This window comes from Durio zibethinus, chromosome 1 (assembly GCF_047325235.1).
Source record: "Durio zibethinus cultivar Kanyao isolate XHJ-2024 chromosome 1, ASM4732523v1, whole genome shotgun sequence".
Lineage (NCBI taxonomy): Eukaryota > Viridiplantae > Streptophyta > Magnoliopsida > Malvales > Malvaceae > Durio > Durio zibethinus.
Window position 1 is genome coordinate 34,476,564 of NC_143162.1, and position 13,879 is coordinate 34,490,442.

The 13,879-nt window shown below is 35.0% G+C and overlaps 1 pseudogene; it reads left to right on the forward strand.

The window, feature by feature from the left end:
• Positions 1 to 258: 258 nt before the first annotated feature.
• LOC111310810 (putative disease resistance protein RGA3) lies at positions 259 to 10,299 on the forward strand (annotated as a pseudogene).
• The last annotated feature ends 3,580 nt before the right edge of the window (positions 10,300 to 13,879 follow it).

A 13,879-nucleotide genomic window follows, 5' to 3' on the forward strand; every position in this document is an offset into this window, starting at 1 on the left:
ATTGAAAAATTAAAAATTAAAAATTTAATTTTAAAAAATTTCAATATTAAATTTATAATTAAAAATTATTTGGTATGCTATTTAAACAATATTTAATAAAATTTTTTATAATTTTTTATGAAAAAATAGATATGATTTTGTAATTATTTTACAAAAATTATTAAAAAGTAAATAATAAAATTTTTTAATTTCATAAATAATATTAACAGATAAAATATATCTCTTAAAATATACTTAAAAATAAAAAAATTAATTAAAAAAATAAAACAAATGCCATCTTAATAACCTTATTTTTACAAATAAAATTTCAATGTCATATTAAATAATGACTCTTGTTTTAACATGATAAAAATTAAAAAAGTAAAATAAATTTATTTTTTTATATTTTTCGGGTAAAAAACTGTTTTTTTAAGGGTTTAGTGAAGCCGACAGATGTCAAAGAGCACTTATCCTAAACAATTGTATATTGCCTTGACTCATCGGCCATCTCCCTCCCATACATTAACTGGATAGCCCATTCTTCTGTTCTGTCTGCACTGGCTTCTGCTCTTGTCCTGGACAATCAGCTTGACCGATAGCTAACAGTTCGAAATCTGAGGGCAGCCCTTGAATTTGCAGCAACTTTGGTTACTGAACCCCACGTTAGCAATGGAAGTGGCTTCCTTAATTGTGTCTCCTCTTTTACAGGTGATCTATGAGAAATTGGCTTCTTATCTCAGCACTGTGGAAACTCCCAAAGACCAGAAGAGGAATATAAAGAAGTTACAAGACAAGTTGCTAATCATTCAAGCTGTAATCGAAGATGCAGAAGAGAGACAACTGAAGGATAAGAAGGTGAAGATTTGGCTTTCAAAGCTTAGGGATGCTGCTTATGATGCAGATGATCTATTGGATAAAATCACCACTCAAGTTTTGCGGAAACAGTTGGTGAAAAAAAGGTTGGTGATGGACGATGGATTCTACAGCAGGCTCAGAAGAATTCCGGCATCGATATATGAAGAAACGAAAAGGCTGGTTCGGATCACTTCTTTCACTCTTCAATCAATCTTAATTAGCTTTGAAAAGTCACGAAAGCTGGCAGGGATTCTTGAAAGATTGGACGATATAGCAACTGAGATGTCTACCTTCCAATTCAAGGAAGTTGTAACTTATAAAAGATCAGATACTAGAGAGAAAAGGGAGACTGGACCTTACCGTTGCGCTTGAAACAATAATCATAACAATACAGAAGTAATAGACAATAATCAATAATAAAAAATATAGAAAAAATAAAGCACACTAAAATTTAAGTGAAAAACCTTTCAGTGTAGAAAAAAAAATCACGGATCACCAAAAAAATCTTCACTATCAAATAATAGGTATATAAAGTTCTTCTCTAGTTAAAACTAGAGTTAATCAACAACTAGAAAAACAATTAGAGAAATCTCACCAAATAAGTGACTCAATAAACACACCATGGATTTATTCATAGAAAGCTTCAAACCCGATCTTCACCGTTCAGAATGTATAACTTTGAATTATAAACCTCCTGATAAGGTTTCAACTCAATCGAACCACGGATCGACTTTCGTTCAACCAACTCTCTCTTCTTCTTTTTCTCTTTATTTTTTTTTGGCTTTTCTTCTTTCTCTACTTGGTTTTCGACACCCACTTAAAACAACCCCACCTCTTTTTTATTAAGTGGCTAGGGTTCTGTGTTAAATGAAAGATCAAGGCCCATGACCTTTACTTGGTCCAAAATCACTTACATGAGGTTGGACCCCATTTTTCTAACAATCTCTCCCTTTAGCCCCATTAGGAGGAGATTCATCACTATAACAGTTTCATTTAGAACTTACCTTGGCCAGGGAACTGCAAAGCTTAAGCTTTTTCCTGGAAAGTATCTTAGTCAACATATCTGTTACATTTTTATCAGTATGGATTTTTTTCAATAGCATCTGCTGTTCTTCAATCACTGAACGTAATCAATGATATCTAACATTAATGTGCTTTGTTCTAACATGATACATGGTATTCTTACTCAAATCTAAAGCACTTTTGCTATCATAAAATATCACATACTCTTTCTGTTTCAACCCTAATTCAAGAATAAAACGTTTTATCCAAAATATTTTTTTACATGCTTCGGTTGCTGCAATATACTCAGCCTCTGTAGTTGACAAAGCAACACACTTCTATAACTTAGATTGTCAAGATACAGCTTCTCCTACAAAAGTGAACAATATCCTGAAGTAGATTTTTTACCATCAAGATCGCTTGCCATGTCAGCATCTGTAAACCCTTCTAGAACTGATTGTGAAACTTCATAAGTCAAGCACATTTTTGAGGTACCCCTTAAATATCTAAAAATCCATTTCACTGCTTCTCAGTGAACCTTTCCCGAATTAGAAAGAAATCTGCTAACTAAACCAACTGCATGAGCAATGTCAGGCCTTGTACAAACCATAAGATACATTAAAGAATCGACTGCAGAAGAATAAGGAATACTAGACATAGCTAGTTGCTCTTCCTTAGACACTGGACAAGATTTCTTACTTAGATGAAAATGGTTGGCAAGTGGACTGCTAACTAATTTAACATGTTGCATGTTGAATCTACTAAGCACTTGTTCAACATACTTTCTCTATGACAACCATAGCTTTTCAGCTCTCCTATCACATATAATGTCCATACCAAGAATCTGCTTTACTAGACCTAAATCTTTCATATCAAAGAACTTAGACAATTATTCTTTCAACCTGCAAACCATACTAGCATATTGTCCTACAATCAACATATCATCAACATATAATAATAGGATAATGAAGTTACCATTAGGGAATTGTTTAACATATACACAAGAATCCGTTGCTATTCTTTTATAGCTATAACTCACCATAAAAAAATCAAACTTTTTATACCATTATCGCAGAGCTTGTTTCAAGCTATACAAGCTTTTTTTCAATTTGTAAACTAAGTGCTCTTTCCCTTTCACTTCAAAACCCTCTGGCTGATTCATATAAATGTCTTCCTGTAAATCACCATGCAAAAATACAGTTTTAACATCAAGTTGCTCAAGCTTAAGATTCAAACTAGCTGTTAATCCCAGTACCACTCGAATAGAACTCATCTTTACAACTGGAGTAAAAATTTTATCAAAATCGATACCTGATTTCTGAGAAAATTTTTTTACTATCAATCGAGCTTTGTACCTCACTAGTTTGTCATCATCATTTTTCAACTTGAACACCCATTTATTTTTTAATAGCCTCTTCCTTGTTGAAAGTTTAATAAGATCATAAGTACCATTCTTTCGCAATGACTCCATCTCTTCTTTCATTACTTTTAACTAGTGCTCTCTATCCGGAGTAGTCTATACATCTTGGAAGCTTTTTGGCTCCCCTTCACTAGTAACTAAAATAAAATCTGAAGTTGGATACCTAGTAGATGGCTTACGCTCTCTAGTAGATCTCTTGGGCTGAGACTCTACATCACTTGATGTCGAAGGTAGCTCCCCCTACTCAACACTCTCAGGTAGAGAGGATTGCTCCCCCTGTTCAAAACTAATTGCATCTGGCTCATTACCAACTGTGGTTGGCTCATTCATATCCTCAAGTTCTGTTTCTTGCTCATTTTCATCATCTATGGCTCTTTCCTGTGAAATTTTTATCGGTGTTGAAAATCACACTTAACAGTAACCCATGTAGTCTTCTCATTTTTTTCAAGGTCTGCTATGATTTTTTTTTCATCAAAGATCACATCTCTGCTTCTGACTGTCTTTCTCTTTGCTAGATCTCATACCCTGTAGCCAAATTTCTCATCACTATATCCTACAAACACACAATGTGTGGCTTTACTATCAAGCTTTAATCTCTACTCTTTTGACACATGCTTGAATGCTTTACACCAAAAAATTTTCAAGTGAGAGTATGAAGTATCTTTCTCTGTCCACACTCTTTTTGGAATGTCAAAGCCCAAAAAAATTGATGGTGATCTGTTAAATAAATAACAAGCCGTGTTAACTGTTTCACCCCATAATGGCTTTGGTAATTTTGCCATCCTCAACATACATCTGACTTTTTTTACAATGGTACGATTCATTCTTTAAGCTATACCATTATGCTGTGGTGTTTCAGGTTCTGTCATCTCATGCCTGATCCCATGCTTTTAACAATACTCTTCAAAGCCTTTAGATGTGTATTCCCCACTATTATCAGTTTGAATACACTTCAAGGGTAATCTTGTCATCCTTTCAACTATGGTATGAAATTTTTAAAAATACTACAGTACCTGACTTTTGTATTTCAACATATACGCCCAAGTCTTACGTGAAGTATCATCAATAAAATATCTGCTACCACCTAATAACTCAACCTTAATGGGATCACATACGTCAAAATAAATTGATTCCAATCTTTTTTTTTCTTTGAGAACTTTTATGAAAAGAAACTTTATGATGCTTACCAAACAAACAATAATCATATGAATCGAGAGACATACCTTTGGTCAAGGGAATAAAAGACTGCCTTGCCAAAACCTGTAACCCCTTTTCACTCATGTGTGCCAGCCTCCTGTGCCACAAGTTTGCTGAAGCATCATTTTTAACGATATTTACTTGGTTACCGTTCAATTACATCCATGTCTTATACATTGTGCAGCATAGTTTTCTCCTTGCAACTATCATAGATCCTTTGAGAAGCTTCCACTATCCATTCTTTTATCTGCTTTCATATCCCTCCTTATCAAAGATATTAATAGTAAGCAAGTTCATTCTCATATCTGAAATGTGTTTGACATCCTTCAAAGTCAACATGCAGCTTGTACTAGTTTGTATAATAATATCACAAATCCCAAAAATCTGTGACACACTCTTGTTTCTCATCTTGGTACAACCAAAGTCTCCTGCTTTGTAAGTTGTAAACAACTCTTTCTTAGGAATACAATGACATGCCGTTCCTGTGTCAACTATCCACTTAATGTCGGGATCACTAACATGATTACAATCACTATGTGTACAAATTAAAGTAACTGAATCACTATCTGAATTCACTGCTGTAACATTGCCATTATCTGAACTCTTACATTTATCATCTTTTCACTTTTGCTTCAAGATTTTATAGTTTCGTTTTATATGACCTGCTTTACCACAATAAAAACACTTCACTTTACCTCTAGACTTGGATCTATGTTTAGACTTACCATGATTTTTTGAGTCATGATCTCTGTCGATGTTTCTACCCCTGTTCTCTGTGACCAGAGCTAATTCTCAGGGTCTACATTTTTTCGCCTTGCTTCTTCATTAAGCATACTATCTTTTACCATCTCCAATATCACCTAATCAGGAGATGAATTAAGAACAATCACAACTAGAGTATTTCAGCTGCCTGATAATGAACCTAAAAGAAATAACGCATTCATTTCATCATCCATCTTAAGCTCCATAATAGTCATCCGATTAAATATATCTTAAAAATCACTCAAGTGCTCTGTAACAGATCATCCATCCATGTACTGTAAAGTTGCAAGTTTTTTAACAAGCATAACTTTATTCATACATGTTTTTCTCTCATACAATGCTGCCAATTTTTCTCAAATAATATGAGCATCTGACTTCTGTGCTACATGATGGAACACGCTGATATCAACATATTTTTTTATTATAGCCAGCGTCTTTCTACCTAGCTTCTTCTAGCTTTCATCTTTCATCTTTCATATCTGCTGGTTTAGTCGAATCACCCAATATTGGCTCATACAAATTATTACAGTATAGATGATCCTCCATCATAGGCTTCCAAATTAAATAATTCGATGCTGTCAATTTTATCATGAAACCTGTATCACCCTTCATTATCTTAAATAAAATTTACTTTTATCTTGGGTTACTTTTGTGTCGATGTCTCAAAATAACCCTCGCTCTGATACCACTTGTTGCGCTTGAAGTAATAATCACAATAATACAGAAGCAATAGACAACAATCAATAATAAAAAACTCAAAAAAAATAAAGCACATCAAGATTTACGTGAAAACCCTCAAGTGTAGAGGAAAAAAACTACGGACCACCAGAAAAATCTTCACTATCAAATAATAGGTATATAAAGTTCTTCTCTAGGTAAAACTATAGCTAATCAACAACTAGAGAAACAATTAGAGAAATCTCACCAAATAAGTGACTCAACAAATACACCATAGATTTGTTCTTAGAGAGCTTCAAAGTCGATCTTCACCATTCAGAATATAGAACTCTGAATCATAAACCTCTTGACAAGGTTTCAACTCAATCGGACCATGAATCGACTTTTGTTCAACAAATTCTCTCTTCTCCTTTTTCTCTCTGTTTTTTTTTAACTTTTCTTCTTTCTCTACTTAGTTTTCTACACCCACTTAAAACAACCCCACCTATTTTTTATTAAGTAGTTGGGGTTTCGTGTAAAATGAAAGATCAAGGCCCATGATCTTTACTTGGTCTAAAACCACTTACATAAGGCTGGACCCATTTTCTTAACACTTACGTGGTTGAATCAGAAGTTTATGGTCGAAAAGAAGACGTGAAGAAGATTGTTGATTTGTTATAATCGTCTGATGCTGCTACTTGGGTGATTCCAATAGTTGGTATTGAGGGAATTGGGAAGACGACGCTTGCTCAGTTAGTTTACAATGATCAGAGTCTAGATGGACATTTTGATATGAAGATTTGGGTTTCTTTATATGGCAATTTCAGCACGAAGAAGCTTCTTGGTGAAATTTTGGAGTGTGTGACTAAGCATAGGTGTGAATCCTCCCAGATGGGTGTTTTGCAATCCCAACTCCGAGACTCATTATGCGGAAAGAGATATCTACTTGTACTGGATGATGTGTGGAATGATGATCATGAAGAGTGGGATAAAGTGCGGAGCGTGTTAAGATGTGGAGCAGAAGGAAGCAAAATTAGAGTCACCACCAGGAGTGAAAAAGTTGCTTCTGTAACGAGTACTGCTCCTCCGCACCATTTGGAAGCCCTAACCAAAGATGATTGTTGGACCTTGTTCAAGCAGCAAGCCTTTGCATATGGTGAAGAAGATGCCTTCTCAAACCTATTGCCTATTGGTCAGCAGATTATAGACAAGTGCCACGGTGTGCCTTTAGCAGCTAAAGTTCTTGGTGGCTTGTTACGGTCCAAAAGAGAGGAAGATGAATGGTTACGTGTGCAAGAAAGTGATCTGTGGAACCTTGATGCTGGTGAGAACAGAATATTATCTGTCCTGAGGTTGAGTTTCAATGACTTGCCATCACATTTAAAGCGATGCTTTGCATATTGTGCCATATTTCCTAGAAATTATCATTTAAGTAAGGAAAAGTTAATCCAACAGTGGATTGCAGGCGGCTTAGTTCAATTATCTGCAGGTGACGACCTTAACATGCTTGAGCAAATTGGCAATGAGTGCTTTAACAATTTACTGAAGGTCTTTTTTCCAACTCGCAAGCAGTAGCAGTGTGGTAGAATTTAAAGTTCCTAATTTGATTTATGATCTTGCAAAAATATGTAGCTGGGAATGAGTTCTTGACAATATCAAACAGTTATCAAGCACAAGTAGTTGCTGATGGTGATCTTGCACAAACTCGACATGCATTGGTTGACAGTAATAACAGGTCCAATCTGCTGCCAGGAGCCTTGTACAAAGCACATAAATTGTGTACCCTCAGCCTCTTGGCTTCTGTAGATACATCAATGGAAGCTCTAAGAAACCTAGTTTTGAGTTTTAGGCACCTTAAAATTTTGAATTTGAGCGGAAGTGGCATCAAAAGGATGCACAGATCCATCGGTGATTTGATATATTTGAGATATCTTGACCCCTTAAATACTCCTCTCGAAACATTACCAGAGACAATTGGTCATCTGTGCAATTTGCAAACGCTTGACCTCTCAAACACTCATCTCCAAACATTACCGGGGACAATTGGTCGTCTGTGCAATTTGCAAACACTTGACCTTTCAGGATGCACTTATCTGCCATGTTTACCCACAGAAATAACAGAGTTAGTAAAGCAGATACATTTAAACATAAAGGATTGTGCAAGGCTTACTTGGCTCCCTTATCGTATTTTCCATCTATAGAGGCTTCAGACTTTACCATATTTATTGCTTGGCCAGATATTGGTAATCTCTGTAAACTAAATCTTCGAGGTGAGTTGAAAATTAAGCACCTTGAGAATGTTACTTATGTCCCTAGAGGATCGGAGGGGTATTTCAGGGACCAAAGTTTTTCAGGCTATCTGGAACATATGCAACTTCACACATTGGGACTATTTTGGGGGGATGGTGATGCAGGTAAGTTCAATCAAAACACATCAAGACAAACCAGACAAAGTGCAGCTGTATCTGAGCGTTTGATGGAAAGCCTTCAGCCAAACCATAATATAAGAAGTTTGTCAATAAATGGATATTCACGACGCCAATTCCCTCTCTGGATGAGTTCGGATGCAATCAGCAATTTGACAGAGCTCAAGTTAGTCAATTGCAAAAGTTGTCAAACTCTCCCTAAGCTTGGCCAACTTCCATTCCTTAAGTGTCTCAACATCCAAGGGATGGACAATGTGGTGAAAATCGATGATGAGTTCTCTGGTGGAGGAATGAGGCCGTTTCCATCATTGAATGAACTAACCTTTCGAGACTTTCCTGAACTAAGAACTTGGGAAAGCATGGGTTCAACAGAAGCTTTCCCTTGCATCAAGAGACTATCCATCATTAAATGTCCGTTCTTAAAAACGATGCCATGGTTTCCAACTCTTCAACGCTTAATGGTGCAAAACTGTGATCCATTGCTACTTAGATCAGCAGCAGAGCTAAGAACACTTGTGACTCTTGTTATTGACTCCTTTCGGGAGTTATCTTTCATACCGAAAGTACTGCCAGCAAACTGTTTGCTTCTTACGTCTTTGACAGTTATCTCTTGTCCCAACCTTCAAACATTGCCTGCTAATTTGGGGAAAATCACTGCTCTGAAGTCATTGAAAATTGGTTGGTGTGAGATGCTGGCCAGTTTGCCTCATGGATTAGAAAATCTCATCTCTCTAGAGAATTTGGATATTATTGAATGTCCTAGTCTAATTACACTGCCAGAGCAAAGCTTAGAAAAATTGAGCTCGCTCCGATCACTCTCTATTGAAAACTGTCATGGCTTGACTTGTTTGCCAACGGGAATGCAACATGCCATGGCCCTTGAGCGCCTAACAATTATGTATTGTTCGAATCTGGCTTCTCTACCGGATGGTCTGCAAAATCTCTTGGCACTTAAGAGCTTGACCATTTTAAGTTGCCCAGAATTAGCATCCCTGCCAGAAGGGGTTCAGCATATGAAGATGCTACAAAATCTGGAAATTCGTAGCTGTCCAAAACTCATGGCTCTGCCAAAGGTAAACAACCTTGTTTCATTACGATCTTTGGCAATTTCAGACTCTCAAAATATAAAGTCTCTACCGGAAGGCATCCAGCAGCTCGGTGAACTTCAACACCTTTCCATTCAAGACTGTCCTGAACTTGAAAAACGATGCAAGAGAGGGGAAGGTGAGGATTGGCAGAAGATATCTCACATCCCATATGTTTATATAGGAACATCAATACTTCAAAACAGACTGGACACTGCAGCCAGCTCCTCAAGTTCATAGGTATGACTCTTTCTCGTTAGTTCTTTTGATTTTAGCTATAAACAAATCCCTGATGGTTAGAAGTTTAATTAGATTTGGATTTTGGATTTAGTTCATTCACTTTATTCATTTTATGGTTCTCCATAATTGATTTTTGGTTGTGCTTGTATCCTCCTCCTGTTATTGATTCACCTGATTTTGGTAAATTAAGGATCCCGGTGAAATTAACTATTCTAAATTGTATCATTTAAGCCAAAGGCAGTGGTAACTGGTGGAATTGGGTTATTTGTAAAATTTTTCATAATGCAAAATCAGAACCATAAAATTGCTCCTCGCAAGTAACTCCTTGCCCTGTTCTTATTGCAGGTAACACTAGGGTGGCAAAAAGATATAGTAGTATCTATTTCGCATGTCAAACATTTCCATCTGATCTGCTTCTGTGATTTACTTCAAAATGAACATACAAAGGAGCAGGCTAAATTTAATAGTCTCACCGATTTCGGTTCCATCAGGTTTCCTAGTTTGCTTGGCATTCTATTGCTTTAAGGTCAGCTGCATCTAATTTGTGGGAACAAGTTCTAGTTGCTGTATTGCATAAGGAGATATCTCACATCCCATGTCTTATTACAATGATCTGTTTGCGGAGACCAGGTTTGCTAGTTTGCTGGCCATTCATGTGCTTCAAGGTCAACTTTAATCTAGGTCTATGTGCGGGTTCTTATTGCAACACTGTTAATAGTCTGTGAGCGGAAACAATTTCCAATTCTTATAATTGTATAAGTAATTTATTGAAATAAAAATGACTGTTAACAGTTGTTTTTTTAAATGTGTGACAATGAATTATTGATGTAAAGCTTGTAAAGTTCTCCCTTTTTTTTTATTCAGCCTGGTGCAAATTTTGAGTAGTTTTTAACTGACGAAGGTTTAGCACCATGCATTATAAATGACCAAATCTGTGTTTGTGCCTCTTTGAAAACAACTAAGTTACTGCATTTTTCTTGTACTAAGGAATGCTTATAGCATTAACAAAATTTAGCCACGGAGCCAAAAGGCCACTAGAAAAGAGAGAGCATTTAAAATTCTGGTCTCATGTACATCTGCTGCGGTAATTGCAATAGGACCATAATCCCCCAGGAGATGGTGGACCTGGGATTTGATCCAAGGAGTTAAACTTAGACACAAGACTTTGCATGCAATCTTAACAAATGTACTAAAAAGTAATATTAGATCCTATTTGCATTTCAAAAGTAAGAAGTCAAGAAGTTTCAACAATATCTATCTTTTACCATAGGACATAAAAATTTGACACTTCCAAGAGAAATCCTGTAAATTGTATAATTATGCCCAAGTTTATTTCTGAAACTCAGGATACACCTTTAACATCAGAAAATACTAGAACTCATTTTATGAGGCTGCGTCATCCTTATGCTTGATCATACCAGAATCCACAAGAATGGGAATCTCTGCAGCAAGCCATGGAGCAAGACCCAAACAAAGTGCATGTGCTATACCAGACCTAGGACTGCACGACAAGATCAGAGAAGAAAGAACTATTGAGCAACAATTAAGTAGAAACAATAAGAAAAAGTGCGGAAGTCAAAAGGATTATGACACCAACTATCCTTGGACTGTGGCTGAATTCTAGTTAATCCAAAAGGTTGAGCAATGAAATCCTTGAATTTCCATTTCTCATTCCACATACACTGGAATTTTTTAAAATGGCTGCCTGACATCAATGTTGCATAATACTAACCCATTAAAATCTCTCCTTCAACACTTACTGGTCATGGCTCGATCAGCATTGCCTTCTATGTCTTCCTCTAGCTTTCCATCTAAGTTCAGCTACTATTTCCTCCACCATTTTAATCCAACTCAACCTAGTTTGCTGCTATCCATTAGGTTGCATTACCAAGAACTATTACTGTTAAGAGTGCATTTGTCCCGAAATTTGGTGGGTATTTATTTCTCAAGTTTTGATTAAAGGTAATTCGATTTTGGAGGAAAATACCAAATTTCTAACAATATCTAAAATTTTGAAATAAAAAATCCATCTCTCTTTGTAATATTCAAGATCTCAGAGAAAAATTACTTTATTTTTAAATTTAACTTAAATAAAAAATTTATCATATATCCATTGCCTTTTTGAAAAATAAGTTTAAAACTCAATTTTATTTTATTTTTTTTGGTTTTAAATATGCCTTATTTTTAATTCAATTTTAATATATAATAATTAAAATATTTCTTCTTTAAAATGCCTTAATTGATATCAATTAATGTGTTTTCTTTGAACAAATACCTTGTTTGATATTTTTTTCAAAATCTTTACAGAAATATCAAATAAGATATCTTTTCTTTAAAACACTTTAATTGGTTATTGATATTATTTTTTGAATCTTTATAAAAGTACCAAATGAAACATTTTTTTAAAATTTTTTTTAATTGATATCAATTAAAACATTTTTTTTCACGCCTTGATTAATATCAATTAAGACAGTTTTCTGAACAAACGTTTATTGACCATTCAAATGAACGTTTTCTTTTCACAAATGTCTTGTTTGATAAACTATATTTTAAAATCTTTACAAATTCAAATACATTATTTCCTTTGAATAAATGTTTTATTTGATTTTTTTTCAACATATTTATAAAAGCAAATAAAATGTTCATCTTTTTCAAACGTCATAATTGATTTTATTTTTTATATTTTAACACAATAATTATGACTTTATGTTTAGTTAAAACGTTGTAATTGGATATATTAAATAAAAATTAAATCAAGCCTTTATTTTATTTTGCTGCTAAATGCATCATTTATGGTTTGAATTTTTTTTGGTTAAAATAAAATAAAAGGTTGCCTCAAAAAGATTATGATAATCATACATTAATTAATAAATCAAAATTTCTTCTAATTAAACGAGTGAATTTAATTACGAAATATTTTAAAAATCAAATAAAACTTCATATGTATGAGTATCATACTTTTATTTGAAATTTAAAATTTTACAACTAAATATCCTTTAATTATTTACCAGCATTGGGCAAACGTTGAAGGAGGAGAACCAAACTTTTGACAAGACTAATGATTTGTTCATTCAACAATGTAAATTGAAATGATGATTATTATACTTCAAATGGAATTTTTCCATTTTGAGAGAATCATCTAGAGATGGAAACCAGCACTGCGCTCTCTAGAGAGGAGGCTGAAGAACTGCAACGCAGCATCAAGAGAATCAAGGATTCTCAGGGAAAGGAAATTAATAGCAAAGCCTACAGAAGGACCGCCCAAAAGTAAGTTCATTTCTTACAGGGACTCTTTACTTGGAGCTTCATATGAAGGGTATGAACAACTTCTATCTTCACAGGAAGAGGAAAGTATGGAAACTAACACTAAAACAGAGGATGAAATCCCAAACTAGGAAGGGATGAAGACCAGAATGTAGTTAATGTCACTCACACTAAGGAAGAAAAGGCTAGAATTAGAGAAAAATGGGAAATATCGCTGATTGTTAAAAGTGTTTGGAAGAAAGGTAGGATACCAGTTCCTGGTCTTCAAATTGAACCAACTCTGGAAAACTCAAGGTAAGTTCCTCACTATTGATCTTGGTAACAACTACTTCCTGATAAAATTTTATAAGTCCAAGTGATTACATTATGTCATTAAAAAAGGCCCTTGGTTTGTGGGTGGACATTTTTTGGCAATCCGAAAATGGACACCTAACTTCAGAGCATTTCAAGCTTCCTTTTCCTCAGTTGCTGTCTGGACTAGACTCCCTGCGCTCCCCATTGAATACTATGACACAAGTATTCTAACCAAAATAGGGAGAAGTATTGGGGGTTTACTTAGAGTTGACAGCCATACTCTAGCAAAAGAAATAGGCAAGTTTTGCTAGACCATGCATATAGGTGAATCTTGACAAGCATCAAAAAAATTCATCAATGTGGAAAGAAAAAAGCAGGCCATCATTTATGAAGGTATTGGTCTGCTATGTTTTAATTGCGAGAATATAGGACACAGTAAAGGCTTTTGCCCAAAAATTCCATCAATCCCAGCTCCAATTACTGATCACCATGGTGAAGCTATGGAGGATGCCAAAGCATCTAGGAAAGAAACTTCACAAAATCCACAAAACGACAAAGAGAATAACCAAGATGGCTATGGAACTTGGACGCTGAATTGCTGATCAAAAGGAGAAAAGCAAAACAAAAACAACTATTTTTAAATGCAACACCCTCAGAAAGGCAGGAGAGGGAACAAGGTTTCACAAGAAAGGAAAAAG